Source organism: Ictalurus furcatus, chromosome 1 (assembly GCF_023375685.1).
Source record: "Ictalurus furcatus strain D&B chromosome 1, Billie_1.0, whole genome shotgun sequence".
Lineage (NCBI taxonomy): Eukaryota > Metazoa > Chordata > Actinopteri > Siluriformes > Ictaluridae > Ictalurus > Ictalurus furcatus.
The window spans coordinates 37,037,590-37,054,996 of NC_071255.1; the positions used below are offsets into that span (position 1 = coordinate 37,037,590).

Sequence of the window (17,407 nt, forward strand, 5' to 3'; positions counted from 1 at the left end):
ACAGCGGACTTTGTCCTTTGCGGTTTCTCGGTAACATGACAAGCTGCTGTTTTTTTTTGTTGTTGTTTTTTTTTTGTCTTATTAAGTTCAAGAGAAAGAAAACAGAGAGGCTTGTGGTGAGGGAACGAATGTTTAACATAAGTGAGAACAGGACGTAACTTTGTCGGCAAATTGCGGTGGTGTAAGAGGAATAAAACACTTGGGGATGTGCTGTTATAGGAAAATAATCAAGTTCAGGGTGGTAACAGTAACTCCGCTTCACACCGTCACTGCATCACACCTAACCATCGTGGGTTACAGCATGGCGCGTCATGTTTTATTCTTTACTTATTAGAGTTTATAAAAATGGTGACAAGTTATCATTATCAAATTAAAAAGAATTATAAGCACAATTATAAATGCGGGCTGCATAGAACGTGTCACTGAATACAATACCTACATCTGAAACATGTCCGTTTCGAGATGAAACTGAAATCTGCATGTTTTCAGTCTGTGTCTTGTTAGTGAAAAATTATGACATCTGGTCGTATAAATACTCTATATCTTTTAAATGAACAGATGATTTGCGAACCGTTTTGTACATAATGTCGGTTCCCAGCAACCTGGTTCTCGGCGTAAAAATGTGAAGAGGTTTTATTGCTGTTGAAATGTATTAAATCTAGATCCTTCCTGTGTGGGAATATCTGCCTGAGACATTGCTTTTCTTGCTCATTGCTTTGACTTTGGTGCCCATCTGTCTCACTCTGTGCGCATGCACAGATAAAGTCAAGGTCAGGTGTGAATAAATACACAGTTCACATGCTTTGTGTGAGCGTCTCTGTGAATACAGAAACCACCCCCAACCCTGAACAATGCTTCACTGTTTATTTAAATAAGCTTTTTTATATTTCATTTTATTTTATTTGCGTCTAACAGTTGGCGAGCCAGCCAGGAGTAGAAAAATACAAGACACAGATCAACTGTATAGGATTACAGAGGAAGATGCAAGCTAGTGCAGGCTGTGGTTATATAGAGAAAATAAAGGGTACTAAACTGTACCAGTCCTTTTTGTACATCTTTTTTTTTACCTGTAGTACTTTCACTTACCTAGAGTAGTATAGTGCATATAGAAATGTACACTATATCCACATTTCCATGGGAGAAATACATGTTAAATGTACTAAAGATAAGGATTCCACCCCTGTGACAAGAACAGTTACAGTTTAGTACCCGTTTTTTCTAAGAATGAAGATCCACTTCCAAGGATCCATCACTTTTAAAAATATAAGTTCTTTAATAGTTCTTTACATCACCATATGTTCTGTAAATAATAATAATAATAATAATAATAATAATAATAATAATAATAACTTCTTCTTGTCAAGAACTATTTTTCATTGTTGAGCTGTATGGTTCTTTAGAGATTAAAGAAGTTCTTTATAGATTCTTCACAGCTGTGAATGGGTTCTTCAAGGTTTCATCCCTTAACGTGAACCATATAAGGGTCTTTTGGGACTAGAAAAGGTTCTCCAAGCATCACTCTTAAAGACCTTACTTTGGTTCCTTAAAGCACTAACTAAGGGTTTTTCAGAGAACCTATGATAACATGGTTCCTTGTGGCACTGCTGTGAAGAACCATTTCTGGGTTCTTTAAAGCACCAGCAAATAGATGGTTCTCTAAAGAACTTGAGAGTAAAAGGTTCTTTGTGCAAATTAAAATAAAAAATAAAAATAAAAACTAAGCAAGGCGAGAGAAGAAATTATAGATGCTTTTATAGTAAAGAAAATATTATGTACATGTACGCATGCCTGTCAACACATTCATATAAAACTTGGCATTAAATTACATTTGAAGTGAGAAAAACATCTGATCAGTTGTGTTGGCTCTGATTTACAGCCTCCTCATGTCACGCCTTGGCTACGTATGTATAACCTCGCTGTATAAATCTGTGCTGGATATAAACAAACCAGTTTTTGTTTTTTTCCTGTAAAGCTCTCAGTAGTACTCTCAGACCTGTGGAGATGGGCGTGGGTCTTCATGGCTGCTTGGCACTGACTGAAGAATTTAGAAGGTTGGAAGGTTCTCAGTGTGGTATGGGAGAGATAAGCGGTAGTGTTAATCTCCAGACCTGAGGATATGCAGGACTGTCAGGGAGTTTGTGTGTGTGTGTAAGGAAGAGAGAGAGCGAGAGAGAGAGAGCGAGAGAGAGAGAGAGAGAGAGAGACAGAGAGAGGGAGAGAGGGAGAGAGAGAGAGAGAAGTGTTTTTGACCTTGTGGGGAACTTTAATTGGTTCAAATACAGGAAGTATGAGTGTGTGTGCGTGTGTGTGTGTGTGTGTGTGTGTGTGTGTGTAATAAAGAAAATATGAAAAAGGGAAAATATCTATTTTTTGGAAAACTGATTATTGAAATATTGAATGCAAGTGTTTTTATTCCTTTGTGAGGACAAGCATAAGAATTATGGCCTTGTGAGGACCTTTGTTTGGTCCCCATAAAAGAAAAATGTGTGTGAGACTCCGAGAGAAGAAATGGAGAAAATGTGTGTGATTTTGCCTTTATATGTAAGTGTGCCCTGATCGCCTATTTTAGTGTGTGTGTGTGTGTGTGTGTGTGTGTGTGTGTGTGTGTTTTGTCAAGGCAGTGGATTATCAGTAAAGCACAGACTGATAAACTGATGAAGTGCAGCTGACATTTAGAGTCTTGCCCTCTGCGGGCGCCGCCGAGAGAGCGGCGGATTTTCCTGCCCACTACACAACACACAACACACACACACACACACACACAAACACACACACATAAAGACACAGCACAGTGTGAGAGGAAGAAACAAAAGAGGCTACGAGGACAAACAGTGGAAAAAGAAAACAGTCGCCACATGATGTACACCTGGGAGACTCATGTGAGAAAGGAGAGATAATGAAAGTGAGAGAGAAGAGAGTGAAAGAGAGATAAACATCTGAACGTCTACCATCAAATGTCTCGAGGAACGGCGAGGCCAGTTCATTTGTTTTTGTTGTAGACTGAAGATATTTGTGTTTGAGATGTTTCGAATTTCAGTTTTTATTTCCTGGTATTTATATGTAGACGTGTTATATGACAGAACATAGCACGTTTTGTATCAGACCACCCGGTTTGTAGGCGAGCAAAAAATATTGGAACATGTGACTGACAGGTGTTTCTTGTTACCCAGGAGTGTCCTGTTAGAGTGATTATTTAAACAATAAATAGCTCTGAATATCCACTCTTGGTTTTAGTCTTCAGTTTCACCTGTGAAGACTACATTTGTTGTTAAAAAGGATAAACCAACATGAAGATCAGAGAGCTGTCTATGGGAGAAAAGCAAGCCATTTTTAAGCTGAGAAAAGAGGGGAAATCTATCAATACAACAATCTGTAGTGTCCTGAAAAAGAAAGACACCGCTGGTGTACCGAGCAACAGACACCGAACTGGTCGGCCAAGGAAAACAACAACAGCTGATGACGGACACATTGTGAGAACTGTGAAGAAAAACCCAAAAACAGTCAGTCAGTGACATCACCAACAACCTCCACAGGGCAGGCGTGAAGGTATCACAATCCACTGGAATTCACAAAGAAATACAGAGATGATCCACAAAAGTTCAGGAACCAAGATGAACCTCTACCAAAGTGATGGAAAGACCAAAGTGTGGAGAAAGAAAGGATCTGCTCATGATCCAGAACATACAAGCTCATCTGTGAGACATGGTGGAGGTAGTGTCATGGCTTGGGCTTGCATGGCTGCTTCTGGAACATTCTCACTAATCTTTATTGATGATGGACTCATGATGGGAGCAGCAGAATGAATTCAGAAACAATCTGACTTTCAATGTAGAGAGAAATGCATCCAAATGAATCAGATGAACTTCATCCATCTATCTATCTATCTATCTATCTATCTATCTATCTATCTATCTATCTATCTATCTATCTGTCTGTCTGTCTGAGAGTTATATTACGGACTGTAATGCTAAGTACAGTAGAAATACAGGAAAATTGAACGTTGAAATATCAGATTGGTGAATTATAGGTTGACGCTGAATCAAATGAATTGTGACACTGAATCAAATGAATTGTGACACTGAATCAAATGAATTGTGACACTGAATCAAATGAACTGAAGCGAAATAATAAAAGAAACATTAAATGGCATTTTAACGTTCACGCACTTGGAATGAAAAGGTGAAACGTGAGCACACGTGCTTGTGTGAAATCGTGCATGGAGCTTAATGCAGTGTACGCCACTCACTTCTTCTTATACTGTACTCCTTCGTACTTGTCACAGCTAATCCCTCTCTCTGCCTCTCTGTGTTCTCGCTCATATCGCCGCCACGTCTCTGACTCTCGCTCCGTCTCTCAGTGTTCTTCACTCCTGGATGTTATGTGGTGCAGTGGAGCGCTGATGATAAAGGCCACACTGAGTCTGAGCGAGTTAGACTTCAGGATGTGAGATGTGAGGTGGTGTTGCACGGTCGACTGCAGGGCCAATAAACCACGGCTGGCTTTTTTTCCTTTTGTTTTGTTTTGTCCTCTCTGGCAGTCAGAACTAACCCCATTTCCCCATAAGCCTCTGAACAATAGCATGCTTTAATCTCATCTCTCTAAAGCAGGATTTCAGATCAAATGGGACACACGTTATGCTATGCTCCAAAATCTTAACACAATTCATCCTTATTATTCAGGAACCTATTATTTATAATGAAGTCGTTTTCATTTGCTTCATTTTACAGTTGGGAACGCTGCTTTGTTGTCAAACGCAGCGTTAATAACAGCGCGTCTTTTATCCCACGCCGCTGTTGAATTCTGAATTCTGATTGGTCGAAAGGTGTCCATTAGTTTCCCGGAACAGCGGCTCTGACAGTAGCGCATGTTTATATCCATGCACTCGCTCTAATACGTTATCGTTTCTATAGTAACAGCTCATTCACGGGGACACGTACAGCGAAACGGATTAAAAACAATGCGTAATCATTTTCTGTAAGGAGAAATATGTTTATGTACTGTAACGTGTATGGAAGGAGTCTCCAGTGTCAGTGCTTTGAATAGAGAATAAAGACAGGGCTGATGAGAGAACGACCGTTTATAGCTGCTATAACGGAAGTGAAACCAAGAACGAACTTGTTAAATGTAACTATAAGTGGATAAAAAAGACTGAAATACTTAAATATTCTTGACATTCTTGACAGGCTGTTGCGGTGTAAGAGGAATAAAACACTTCAGGGTGTACACTTACAGGAAAATAATCAACTTGGGTGTGGAAACAGTGATTCCGCTTCATCACACCACCACGCTGTTGATTATTTAATTAGAACAGCACAACACACACCGATGTATTCCTCACTTACATGCTAAGCAATGCTTTAGAAACATGCCAGAACCTTCATATAAAGTGCTATCATAATGGTTATTAATTCATGTATATTTAATATAGATCAATTACGTATTGTTACATTCTATTAGCACTTACATACAGTACATAATGAAAATTTAATGATTCTACCAAGAGCCTGTATGAATATTTCAGGTAAATGTATTACCATAATTGTTGGTGATATAATGTAAAGCCACAACACACACACACACACACACACTCGGGAGGTCAGTGGACCGGGAGAAGAGTCATGTTCCTCTCTAATTATAAACTCATCTAGCTGACTGATTGAACTCTTAATGGAAAAACATTTGCTCCAGCGGTGCGTGGGAGAGCGGCCAGCTGCGCACAACTCTCTTTGGCATTCTACGGAGGAGGAAGCTGGGGTTCGGCTCGGTTTAAACCCCTCAGCTCAGCTGAAACACTGAACTGAGACGCTGCAGATAGAACTGCTCTGAAATAATAATAATAATAATAATAATAATAATAATAATAATAATAATAATAACATGCTGATTCTTTGTTAAATCTTGAATGTTTATTGTGAGATCTATTGTACAGTAGAGAGATGTCACATGGACCTACAGACCTAACAACCTTCGCATATATTCCCTAACTGACTGTACATGACCCTGTGGAAGCCCCGCCTCCTTCCATTTCCTATTGGTTATTTTTCAGATGTATACATTTGAACAGATGAGTGGCAACTTTTTTTCCCTCTCACATGCCTGGGTTTCTGCTTTAGACAGTTAAAATTATTAAAAATTATACTTTTACCACTATATATATATATATATATATATATATATATATATATATATATATATATATATATATATATATTCACTGCAAAAGAATTATATCTTAGCAAACTATAGGCAAAAATTTGAAACAAATAAAAGCCTATTGAGCCAGTTTCTACATTATTACTATATTATTTGACAAATTTCAAGCATAAAATCCGTTTTATTCTACTGGCAGATCATTTTGCGTATTTCAAGCATTTATTTCTAGAAGGAAGCGCAATAATCAGCTTGAAATGAGTTAATATGTGTCGAAACAGGCTGAAATGTTTTATCCTTGCTTTATTCAATATTAACTATTTAATGACCTTTCTTATATCCAAGATGTCTTCACTCGCTAAGGTATTTTTCAGTGTTAATAACTAAAACCTTGGCATCGTGTCTACTATTTCTGTATATTTAATAATCTCTTGTGTCAATTAACTGCTGCACGTGTTTAAATCATATTTTTTTTCTAAAAAAAAAAAAAGAGTCAAATGATCTGCAATAACACAATTTCATATAAGGACTGCCGCTTTAGTGTGTGTCTTTTACCTTAGATACAGAAACGTGTATCGTATAAAGGAGATGTAAATGTGCAGAAGATTCCGTTTCCCCGGTGAAAGACGCATACTAAAGATACGCATGACGTCCTAAAATGCAGAATATACAGTCGTCATGCCAACGAAGCGAGACTTTGTATGGAACTGAACTGAATGGAACGTGACACTCGCGTATCAAGTCAACTGTCAGAAACGTGATGAAGTGTAAACGACGACGAGGAGTCGAGGAAGCAGGTCTTCAGAGAGAAACTGTTGACTTTCCATCTGAATGCGGATGAATGCTTTATTCTTTTCTCGAAACGAGACCTTGTATGGACATTCAGTCATCTTCACTTTGAATCAGATTAGCTATTAAACTGGAGGAGAAGGTCACGGAGAGGGGGAGGATAAAAGAGAGAGAGAGAGAGTATGTGGAAGGTCTTATTTTCAACCGGTGTATCATTTGGTTAAGGTGCAGCAGGCGTCTGACAGGATGATGCATTATCCAACTGGCCACCACACACAGGTGATGTGAATTAGGAATGAAAGCCTGATTGTTCAAGGTGGACTGCATTGGAGGTAGCTGATAAGTGATGTATAGGGAGATCACACACACACACACTCCTCATTTAATACAAATTAGTCTTTGGAGTAGTATTTTTGACCTTGCTTAAAGGTATCATTTGGAGACATCTACTACAACAAAGACAGCAGGAATAACCACTGTGCATGTTTTAAGTTTATTCTACTTCTTATAAGTCAGGAAAGCAGGGTCAGATGCCCCTCTCTTGGCAAGCCACTATAAGTGTGTCAAGAAAGGTTCTTCAACTGTGCAGAGTGTTATCATGGTATAACAACGGAGCAACCCAGGTGGGACTCGAACCCACAATCCCCAGCTCCGGAGGCTGATGCCTTATCCATTAGGCCACTGGGCCTGTTAGTGTTCTGCTACACAATCAGTCTGTAAGCGGAAACAGATTCCCTGTCCACCTCACCATCAGACCATCAGGAGGCGCAGGTGAATTTTGTTCCAAAATCAGCACCTGGTAGCTCCGCCCCTCTTCTGCTATGTAAGCAAAGCCGCGACCGTTGAGAGTATGAAGGGTCCAGCATTCCACACGGTCTTCTTGTTGGAATTTTCAGTGCGAACGCACTACACTCACAACAAAATGGTGCAGAATAATGTGTATTTATGGGATACACCTTTACTGGTGTACTGGTGCATTTTTTTCTTTTAGTTTGTAGGGAGACTTCATTCAATTGTATAATGACCAACAGTAGGTTTTGTTGTGTTACAACAAAGGAACGACCCAGGTGGGACTTGAACCCACAATCCCCAGCTCCGGAGGCTGATGCCTTATCCATTAGGCCACTGAGCCTGTTGTACCTTTGCACAGATCCCCTGTCCACATCTCTCTCCTTATAAGATGTCCCAAATGATGAACTACACACTATGCACTATGTACTCTACTATCTAGTGTATGAATTTTACAAGGGTAATATCGTCTCAATGGGTTTTTTTTTTCTTTTTTCTACTAGAAGACTTGAAGGAATTTTACACTTGTGGAGGTGATTTGTTTTCTCTCTTTGTTCCAGACATTAACTTCTTCCAACATTTGTACAAATTGGCTTCCTGTGGATTCCACCAACCAAATGCTGCTTGGCAAGAGTTTCCGCCATGTTGCTGGTGTTTGTACTGTGTGTTGGAGGATAGAGCTTTGTTCACAGAAGCAGATAGAGCCTGACTATAAAACTCCAGCAACCTGTCAACCCCCAGCTCCTGAGATGGGTTATCAGTTAAGCCACTAGGCCACAGAAGTTTGGTCTTCAGTAAACACATTGTGGTCCTGTTATCTCCTTCTACAATCTTTCAGTGCGCTTTCCTCTCAACCAACACTAATAGACAAAAATGTAACCCAGAATAGTTAATATCAGGAAACTGATCAACAGTTTACAGGTCATTTTACGTGTAAGTGATCAATGGCCTTGGCGTACTGTCCTACATCATCTCTAACACTTATGAAGTCAGGACTTCGTATGGGAGAATCCTTCAGTTATCTGGTTACTGTAAAGTCCCCAGAGTAAGTGATGCTTTATTAAAAGCAAAACACCACAACAGATGCTCCCAATTCACTGTCCTAGCTTAAAGCTACTCTATGAGAAGCCAGGCGTGTCGGACAAGAAAATACCACCACAATCAGTCTGTCAGCGGAGAACGAGATTGTCTGAGTGTGTGCTTACGACCTGTTCACACCTCTCTCCTCATGAAGGTTTCGAGAGATGAACGTTTCTCTCTCCATCATTTTTGAAACTTTTCCTGACGCTCTTCCCGTCTCCTTTGTGCGTTCTGGGCCACTGGGAAGAAGAGCTGAAAATAACATTCATCTCATAATTCTCCCGAGACACCCGGTAAAAACAAACAACAGATCGGATCAGAGCTGCATTCAGCATCACAGATGGACCAAACATCTTTAGACAGAGTAGAAAGTCACCATGACATGTCTAACACGTTAAACATTACCTTCGAGACTGTGGAGCTGTTGTGTGTTTCCGCTAGTGTCACTAGGTGAAGGATCTCATTAGTTCTGGCAGGTCTGGAGGTTTTCTGCTGCTCGGCAGGTCAGGAGAACACGGGTTCCCTTGATGCGATGACGGTGGTAAAGCCTGGCTTCTTTCTCTGTCACACCGAGACAGTGGCACCAATTAGATTCCAGTTCCTACAGTGGCTGAACACAAAGACACAGGAGATGACTGCTACTGCAGGAGTAGGAAAAGTGGAAGCATAATGTGTGTGTATGTGTGTGAGAAAGAGAGCGTCAGATCGGGGGTTCAAGCCCCAGCACTGCCAGGCTCTGGGTTACTGATCAGAAGATCAGGGGTTTGAGCCCCAGCACTGCCAAGCTGCCACTGTTGGGCCCTTGATCAAGGCCCTTAACTCTCTCTGCTCTAGGGGGCGCTGTATCATGGCTGAAGCTGCACTCTGACCCCAACTTCCTGACATGCTGGGATATGCGAAGAAAAGAATTTCACTGTACATATGTATATGTGATAAATAAAGACTCACTATCATTATTAGCAAACGCTTTCTCGATTTGAGACGCAGCTCCTGACGTCAATCGCCGCAGTGATTTAAAGAGAAACCAGCTGGTCTGTGTGTGTAACATTTCCATTCTGCTGTACTATACGGAGACAAATACGTGTCTCAGAACAGTTGGCATGAAATGAATAAACGTTATTCCCGTCACCATGGAAACCAGTCGGACAGGGATCAGGGATTTCAGCTCCGACATGCCATCTAGTGCACATCACTTTTAATTACACAGAAGTACCAAAAGGTATGCAGGAGAGTAGGTGTGTATAACAGTGTGTAACACTTGCCTCAGTATAAGAGACTTCCTTCAGTTGTCACAAAGAAGCCAACAGAAAAATCTAGAAAAGCTTCAAAATGCCAACCTACACAATCAGTCATACATAACAGTGCAAAATAGGTGTGTGTGTGTGTGTGTGAACAAATTACCGTCCTGCCTATTTCTTCTCTCCCTGGAGGTATTGCTGGATTAATTTTTCCCTCGTGGTTATATTTCAAACTGTTCCAGCAGATGTTCTCATCTCTCTGATGCATCCTGGGCCACTGGGATACCGAAGACCCGAAGCTTAAAACATTACTGATGTATGGCTCCACAGAGATGCCTGATATAAATAAATACATTTAAAAAATCTAGATAGGATCAGAGGTCTAGTCTGTAGACTTTACTCAGTAGTGTCAATAAAGCAGATCTGATCTGTCACTCTTCTCATTCCGTTCATTGCTCTGCCTCTTTTACTTTCCTGGCTGTGCCTCTTTGTGTCTCGAGGACAGGAGAAGAGAATGCATGGGAAGGAAACAACGACAGAGAAATCAAGTGTACACGAGGCGTTCTCAGTGACTGACGCATCGCATGAAAGCAACATCGCACTGAAACAATCAGCGAGAAAATGATCTGTTTAAACGTTCTACTCCATCATCGTCGTCATCATCTCACTTCTAACAGAGTTTGATCGTGAGCCGCTTTTATCCCCGAGCGCTGCTGAATTCTGGATTCGGATCGCTCAGAAGATTCATTTTCAAATACATTATCATGTCTATAGTAAAAGCTCCGTATAAGACGTATACAGTGCTTGAAAGTTTGTGAACCCGCAACACTGTCAGCCTCTGGGTTACTGATCGGAAGGTCGGGGGTTCGGGCCCCAGCACTGCCAAGCTGCCACTGTTGGGCCCTTGAGCAAGGCCCTTAACCCTCTCTGCTCCAGGGGGCGCTGTATCATGGCTGACCCTGCACTCTGACCCCAACCTCCTAACATGCTGGGGTATGTGAAGAAAAGAATTTCACCGTGCTCTAATGTATACGTGACTAATAAAGACTCATTATCATTATCATAAATATGACCTAAAACATCATTAGATTTTCACACAAGTCCTAAAAGTAGATAAAGAGAACTCAATTAAACAAATGAGACAAACATATTATACTTGGTCGTTTATTTATTGAGGAAAATGATCCAGTATAATCGTTGATATCTGTAAGGAGATGTTTATTTAACAATTTTCACGTGAAAGGAGTCTCCAGTGTCGGCACTTTGTAACGTTCAGAAGTAAAGCGGTAACTTTAAGGTTTCCGACATCTTCAGGACAGGGGGGTTTACGCCTGACGGTTTCTCTGTAACACGACCAGCTGCGATTATTTTGGTCTTATTAACTTCAAGAGAGAGAAGAAAGAGAGGCTGGTGAGGGAACGACTGTTTAGAGCTGCTGTAGCAAATATAACTTGCGGATGTTCTTCAACGTTAAATGTTTTGTTGGACTTTTGAAGGAACTTTGGATCTCTGCGCATTCAGATAACGTGGACTATCCAGATGTTGGCCGGGGCTGCCTCTATGCTGATGGTGTTTATTTATTGGTGCATAGAGCAGCTTTCTCAGACAATTCTTTATGTTTCACTGTTTCTGCTGTTTCAGTGCTGAATTGCAGAAATGATGTGTACTGTCGCATAATGGGATTTTAACACTAGTTAAATTGGTACGCTTTAGAGAGTATGCTCGTGTCTTGGGATTATTATATTGTATATATTTACCCACATTTACAGTACATGAATAATGACAATAAACAGAAATGGATTGAAAACAAACTCTGGGACATCACAATGGACATTCTCATTCAGACATAAACTTTAATTATAAAGAATATATATCGTTCCATGATGATCAGATGTCATTAGACTTGAGGTTCATCTGTTTCATAAAGTGTTTCATATGATCTGAGTAAGATATTTGGGATTTAAGGTTCTGTGGACTGCATATGGCTTGTCATGAGAGTTCTTTTGTAGGTTCTCCACCATATTTCTGCATTGTTTCAATGATGTAAAAAGACATTACATTACACCTTCTCATAATGTTCTTCACATATGCACTTACAGCCTCTGCAACATCCTTTCAAGCTTTATTGTTCTTTGTAATGTCTGTATCCACATTTAATGAGAGGTCTTATATGTCACAGTGCTTCGATAGTTCATCTTCATAATGTAGTATTAGTGAGTATCAACATGGCAACCCAGGTGGGACTCAAATCCACAATCCTCAGCTCTGGAGGCGGATGCCTTATCCATTAGGCCACTGGGCCACGCGTGTGCTGGAATTTCTTCTGAAATTCATCTACATTACATTTATGCTCCATCTTCTTGTATTCTTGTTATACAGTACAAGAATAATCCAGTAACAGAATTCTAGGAGAAGGATCTCATTAGTACGAGGGTTCTGGCAGATCTGGAGCTTTATCTGCTGCTCTGCAGGTCAGGAGAACATGGGTTCTCTTGATTGGGTCTCCAGAGACAGATCACAGTGATGTTGGTGGTAAAGCCTGGCTTCGTTCTCTCTCAGACACTGGCACTAATTAGATCCTAGTTCCTGTGGTAGCTGAACACAAAGTCATATGAGCTGTATGCAGCAGTGACCTTGATGTTCCACACCTTCATAACATTTTATGGTTGGCTTTCATAGCATCCTCTAAGTCAGAGGAAGCTGTCTGAAACAGGAATAACCACTGTGCATGTTGTAAGTTTATTCTACTTCTTATAAGTCAGGAAAGCAGGGTCAGATGCCTTTCAAGCCAAAACACCGCTGAGTTTGATGTGTGTCAAAAAAAGCTCATCAAGTGCATAGAGTGAGTGTAATAATGGTAGAACAAAGGAGCGAACCAGGAGGGACTTGAACCCACAAACCCCAGCTCTGGACGCTGATGCCTTATCCATTAGGTCAGTGGGACACAAGAGAGACCTCTTGGATGCCATCTTCTAATATACCATGTGTTTCTATATCACTCACTGAAGAGTCTTCTGCCTTCTGAATGTCTATGGTTGCAGTGGACAGTATTTGGCCCGTCATGGGAGAAATAACTCTGCCATGTTGTTCATTGTTGCACAGTTTCAAGCTCATTAGACTTGATATTGAATGCCTCAGTTAGTTTTTAACTGGGTCATGTTCATGTTCAGAACTAGAGCTGAAAATAGAGCTATCTATTATACTATCTAAAATACTATCACAGCCCTGAAACACTCAATAAAAACATGTACCAAATCAAATCACAGTACAGATCAGCATGTTATCTTACCCGTCTTATTACTTTGTTTACTGTATAGAACTTTTACTGGATTTAAGTTATGACCTGGAATCTGTTTAGAACATTTTGTTGTGCTTGAATAGAGCGTTTTTAGTTTTAATTTTAGTTTTCAGGTTAGTTTTCTGCTTTTTCTCCTGTTTTTCCATTCTCTGACCCGAATACTTCAGTTACACGCGGTATAACAAAACAATTATGTCTGTAATGGAAGTTATAGGTCTATGATTATAGGACAGACAAGACACCAGTGGGACTTGAACATAGTTACTGGATTAGTAATGTATAGAGGGCATGCTGTGAAGTGTTCCAATATTTTCGAATAAGGATTTGTTTGTTTTCTGCTCTAATGTGACTGTTTCAGAGTAGGATTAATGGATTAACAATACATATTCTCTGAGCCAATTTATCTAAAGGACGGCTAGCTGCTTTTGTATTGTTTGTCCCAAAAACACCATCTGGTTTTGCTTTCAGCTGGAATAGCTCTGTGAAAACCAGCACCACAGGAGGGATTCAATCCCCAGCTCCAAACATCTCATCCATTAGGCCAGTAGGCCACATGCAATCTTTTTTTCAGCACGGTTCACAGTTAGTGTCTATTAGGACTTCTTTGTAACTTGACCCCACTGCATTGCTGCACTGATGTGTTATGTGATGTTTATTTTATTGCTGCATGTTGTTTGCTGCTGTCCTCAACCTGGTCCAACACACATACCAAATTCTATGTGGCCCGTTTTACTGTACTGGTAATAGAAGGAGTGTACTCGCTTCAGTAATGTACTGGAGCCTCGTATTCTTTGGTTGGTCTATAATAATGTCTTTGTCATCCAAATCCAAAGTCTCCCAGGTGAGACTTGAACCCCATGCTCCCAGTTCTGGAAACTAACACCTCGTCCGTTAGGTCACTGGGCCACATGTGGACAATTCTGCGTTGAACTTCTGGAATTGAATTATGTTCTTCTCATGTTTATATTCTTGCAAATAATTGACCTGAGTTACACCGAATCGACCTCCAGAAGGTTCCGACCACTCAATAGAGGGAGTACAGTGGTCACCGACCCTGTTCCTGGAGATCTACCTTCCCTCAGGCTTCATCTCTAACCAAAATCTCACACCTGTTTTAGTTGATCAAGAACTTCTTAAGGCAGTGATTAGATGGTCAGGTGGGCGCGATTATGGTTGGAGCTAAAGTCTTCAGGAAGCTAGATCTCCAGGAACAAGGTTGGTGACCACTCCTCTAGTGTCACTAGGTGAAGTATTTCATTTGTATGAGGGTTCTGGCAGGTCTGGAGCTTTATCTGCTCTTCTGCCGGTCAGAAGAACACGGGTTCCATTAAAAGGGCCTCCAGAGACAGATCACGGTGATGACACTCCGTCACTGGCACTAATTAGATTCCAGTTCCTGCAGTAGATAAACACAAGGACACAGAAAAGGTCTGCCACTGCAGACATGGGAAAAGTGGACGCACAATACTGTATGTGTGAGCTTTATACAAGACTGTGTGTGTGTGTGTGTGTGTGTGTGTGTGTGTGTGTGTGTGTGTGTGTATGCAGATGGATGTAATAAACAACACTCATCATTTAAACCTGATGTTGAGCTCAAGGGTATGAAGATGCAGAACTCTTGCAATGCTACATATCACCTGCTTGGATTGTGATTGTGTAGCTCTTTGGCTCATTACGGCCCATCAAATATGTTTTATAAGGTAAGATGATGTGTGCCGGATAATTCAGAATTGGCCCATTAGCCTATTTTGACCACACATGTGATTAGAATAGCTGGATTGAATTTCCTCAGCTAGTTGTGATGAGAATAGGTGCGATAAGCAAGCTTCAGCAGTCCAAGCAAAGCTCAGTTTACTTGCTTTGCATTTGACAAGATTAATTCAATTCTATTTTATTTGTATAACGCTTTTTACAATAGACATTGTCTCAAAGCAGCTTTACAGAAATATATAAACACGGTATACAGATATTAAAGGTGTGAATTTATCCCAATTGAGCAAGCCGATGGTGACGGTGGTGAGGAAAAACTCCCTAAGATGTTAAGAGGAAGAAACCTTGAGAGGAACCCGACTCAGAAGGGAACCCGTCCTCATCTGGGGAACAACAGATAGTGTGAAAAAGTTCATTACGGATTTATATGAAGTCTGTATGGCCTTAGAAGCAGCCGTAGTCCCAGCAATCTGGAATTGGAGTAGATGAGAGCTCCATCCAGAGGCAGGACATCCGAAACGGATCAGGCAGGTCCGGAGAGCAGAGAGGATCAGGATCTCTAGTATCTCCATAAAATCGTGTGTGGCTCGACAGAAGGAGAGAGGGAGAGAAGAGATTATTAGGACTGGGAATTAGCGTAATAGAAAGTCTAGTCAGGGTAGGCTTGAGTAAACAAATACGTTTTAAGCCTAGACTTAAACACTGAGACTGTGTCTGAGTCCCGAACACTAATAGGAAGACTGTTCCATAACTGTGGGGCTCTATAAGAGAAAGCTCTCCCCCCTGCTGTAGCCTTCACTATTCGAGGTACCGTCAGATAGCCTGCATCTTTAGATCTAAGTAGGCGTGGCGGATCATAGAAAACCAAAAGGTCACTTAGATACTGTGGCGCGAGACCGTTTAGTGCTTTATAGGTTAATAATAGTATTTTATAATCAATGCGAGATTTCACTGGGAGACAGTGCAGTGTGGATAAGATCGGGGTGATGTGGTCGTATCTTCTGGTTCTAGTTAGGACTCTAGCAGCTGCATTCTGGACTAACTGGAGCTTATTTATATTCCTACTGGAACATCCAGACAGTAAGGCATTACAGTAATCTAGTCTAGAGGTGAAGAAAGCATGAACTAGTATTTCTGCATCATGTAGTGACAATATATTTCTTATCTTAGACATATTTCTGAGATGAAAGAAGGCTATCCTAGTAATATTATCTACATGAGCATCAAATGATAGACTGGAGTCAATAATCACTCCAAGGTCTTTAACTGCTGCAGATGATGAAACAGAAAGAACATCCAGAGTAACTGTGAGATCAGAAAGATTACTAAGTAATTTGCCTGCAGTCAATCCTCATGGAGAGCTCTTGGTTCTCTGCAATAGCTGTGCAGGTGTTAGTTACATTCATCTCAGTACATCTGATTTCAACAGTAATTCAAGCTGCAGACTTAAACAACTCAGATGTGTGATATTTGACCGACCCAGGTGGGACTTGAACCCACAATCCCCAGCTCCGGAGGCTGATGCCTTATCCATTAGGCCACTGGGCCACGAAGATGCACACAGTCCACAGTTAGCGTCTCTTACTCCGTCCCTGTAACTCGATCACACTGCATTGCTGCACTGGTGTTCTGCGGTGTGGTTTGAAGTTTATTTCATTGCTGCGTGTTGTTTGCTGATGTCCTCGCTGTGCTCCACAACACACAGTGGATTTCGTTATTTGTTTGCATGTGGCTCTTTTTATACTATATTTTGATCTTTAGTTGGTCTTTATAAGGGGTTTGTTCTCCAGAACAGATAATGTTATTTAGGCTGTTTTGTGGCGTCACTGGACTTTTCCTAGTACTTACCATGTAAATCTGGATCTCTTCGGACGCCGATAACGCGCTCTACTCAGACTTGCCTCTTTCTGATGGCGTTCGGGATGTTTCTCTAAGGGCTTGAACGTGGAAGTTTGACTCGTATATGGGACTTTAGAGAGTTCATGTAATGCTACACTGCTTCATCACATTCTTCAGTTTTAATAAGAATGTTATTATTAATGCTCTACTGCTGTAGAGCGTTTGCCTTCAAGCATGAGGTGATGCCTTATAGTTTATAGAGGTTATACTTTATTAGAGTGAGATTTTTGCAGTGCTCAGATATTTTGGAATTGAGTTTTTCTGCTGCACTTTTTTTATTATTACCTCAGACTGCAACACTCACTTGCTCATGTTCAACCAGCCATTTTGTTGCTTGTTAAGGTCCAGGCTATCGTGGAGACAGACACACCCACTAATCCTTTTTCTAATCATCACTCTGGTTTCCGGTGCCCACCATAGCCTCAGATTCATGTTCTTGACTGGCAGGAAAGGT

At 40.8% G+C, this 17,407-nt stretch overlaps 1 protein-coding gene and 3 non-coding genes across 5 annotated transcripts in view; 1 reads left to right on the forward strand and 3 right to left on the reverse strand.

Annotated features, from left to right (window-relative positions):
• LOC128605606 (rho guanine nucleotide exchange factor 4-like) overlaps positions 1-17,407 on the forward strand; it is a 67,826-nt gene that overhangs the window by 21,791 nt on the left and 28,628 nt on the right. The gene's annotated exons all lie outside the window — the stretch shown is intronic.
• trnar-ccg (transfer RNA arginine (anticodon CCG)) lies at positions 7,555-7,627 on the reverse strand. Its single transcript has one exon. It is a non-coding gene; the product is annotated as a tRNA-Arg (tRNA).
• trnar-ccg (transfer RNA arginine (anticodon CCG)) lies at positions 7,999-8,071 on the reverse strand. Its single transcript has one exon. It is a non-coding gene; the product is annotated as a tRNA-Arg (tRNA).
• On the reverse strand, positions 16,530-16,602 carry trnar-ccg (transfer RNA arginine (anticodon CCG)). The gene has a single exon. It is a non-coding gene; the product is annotated as a tRNA-Arg (tRNA).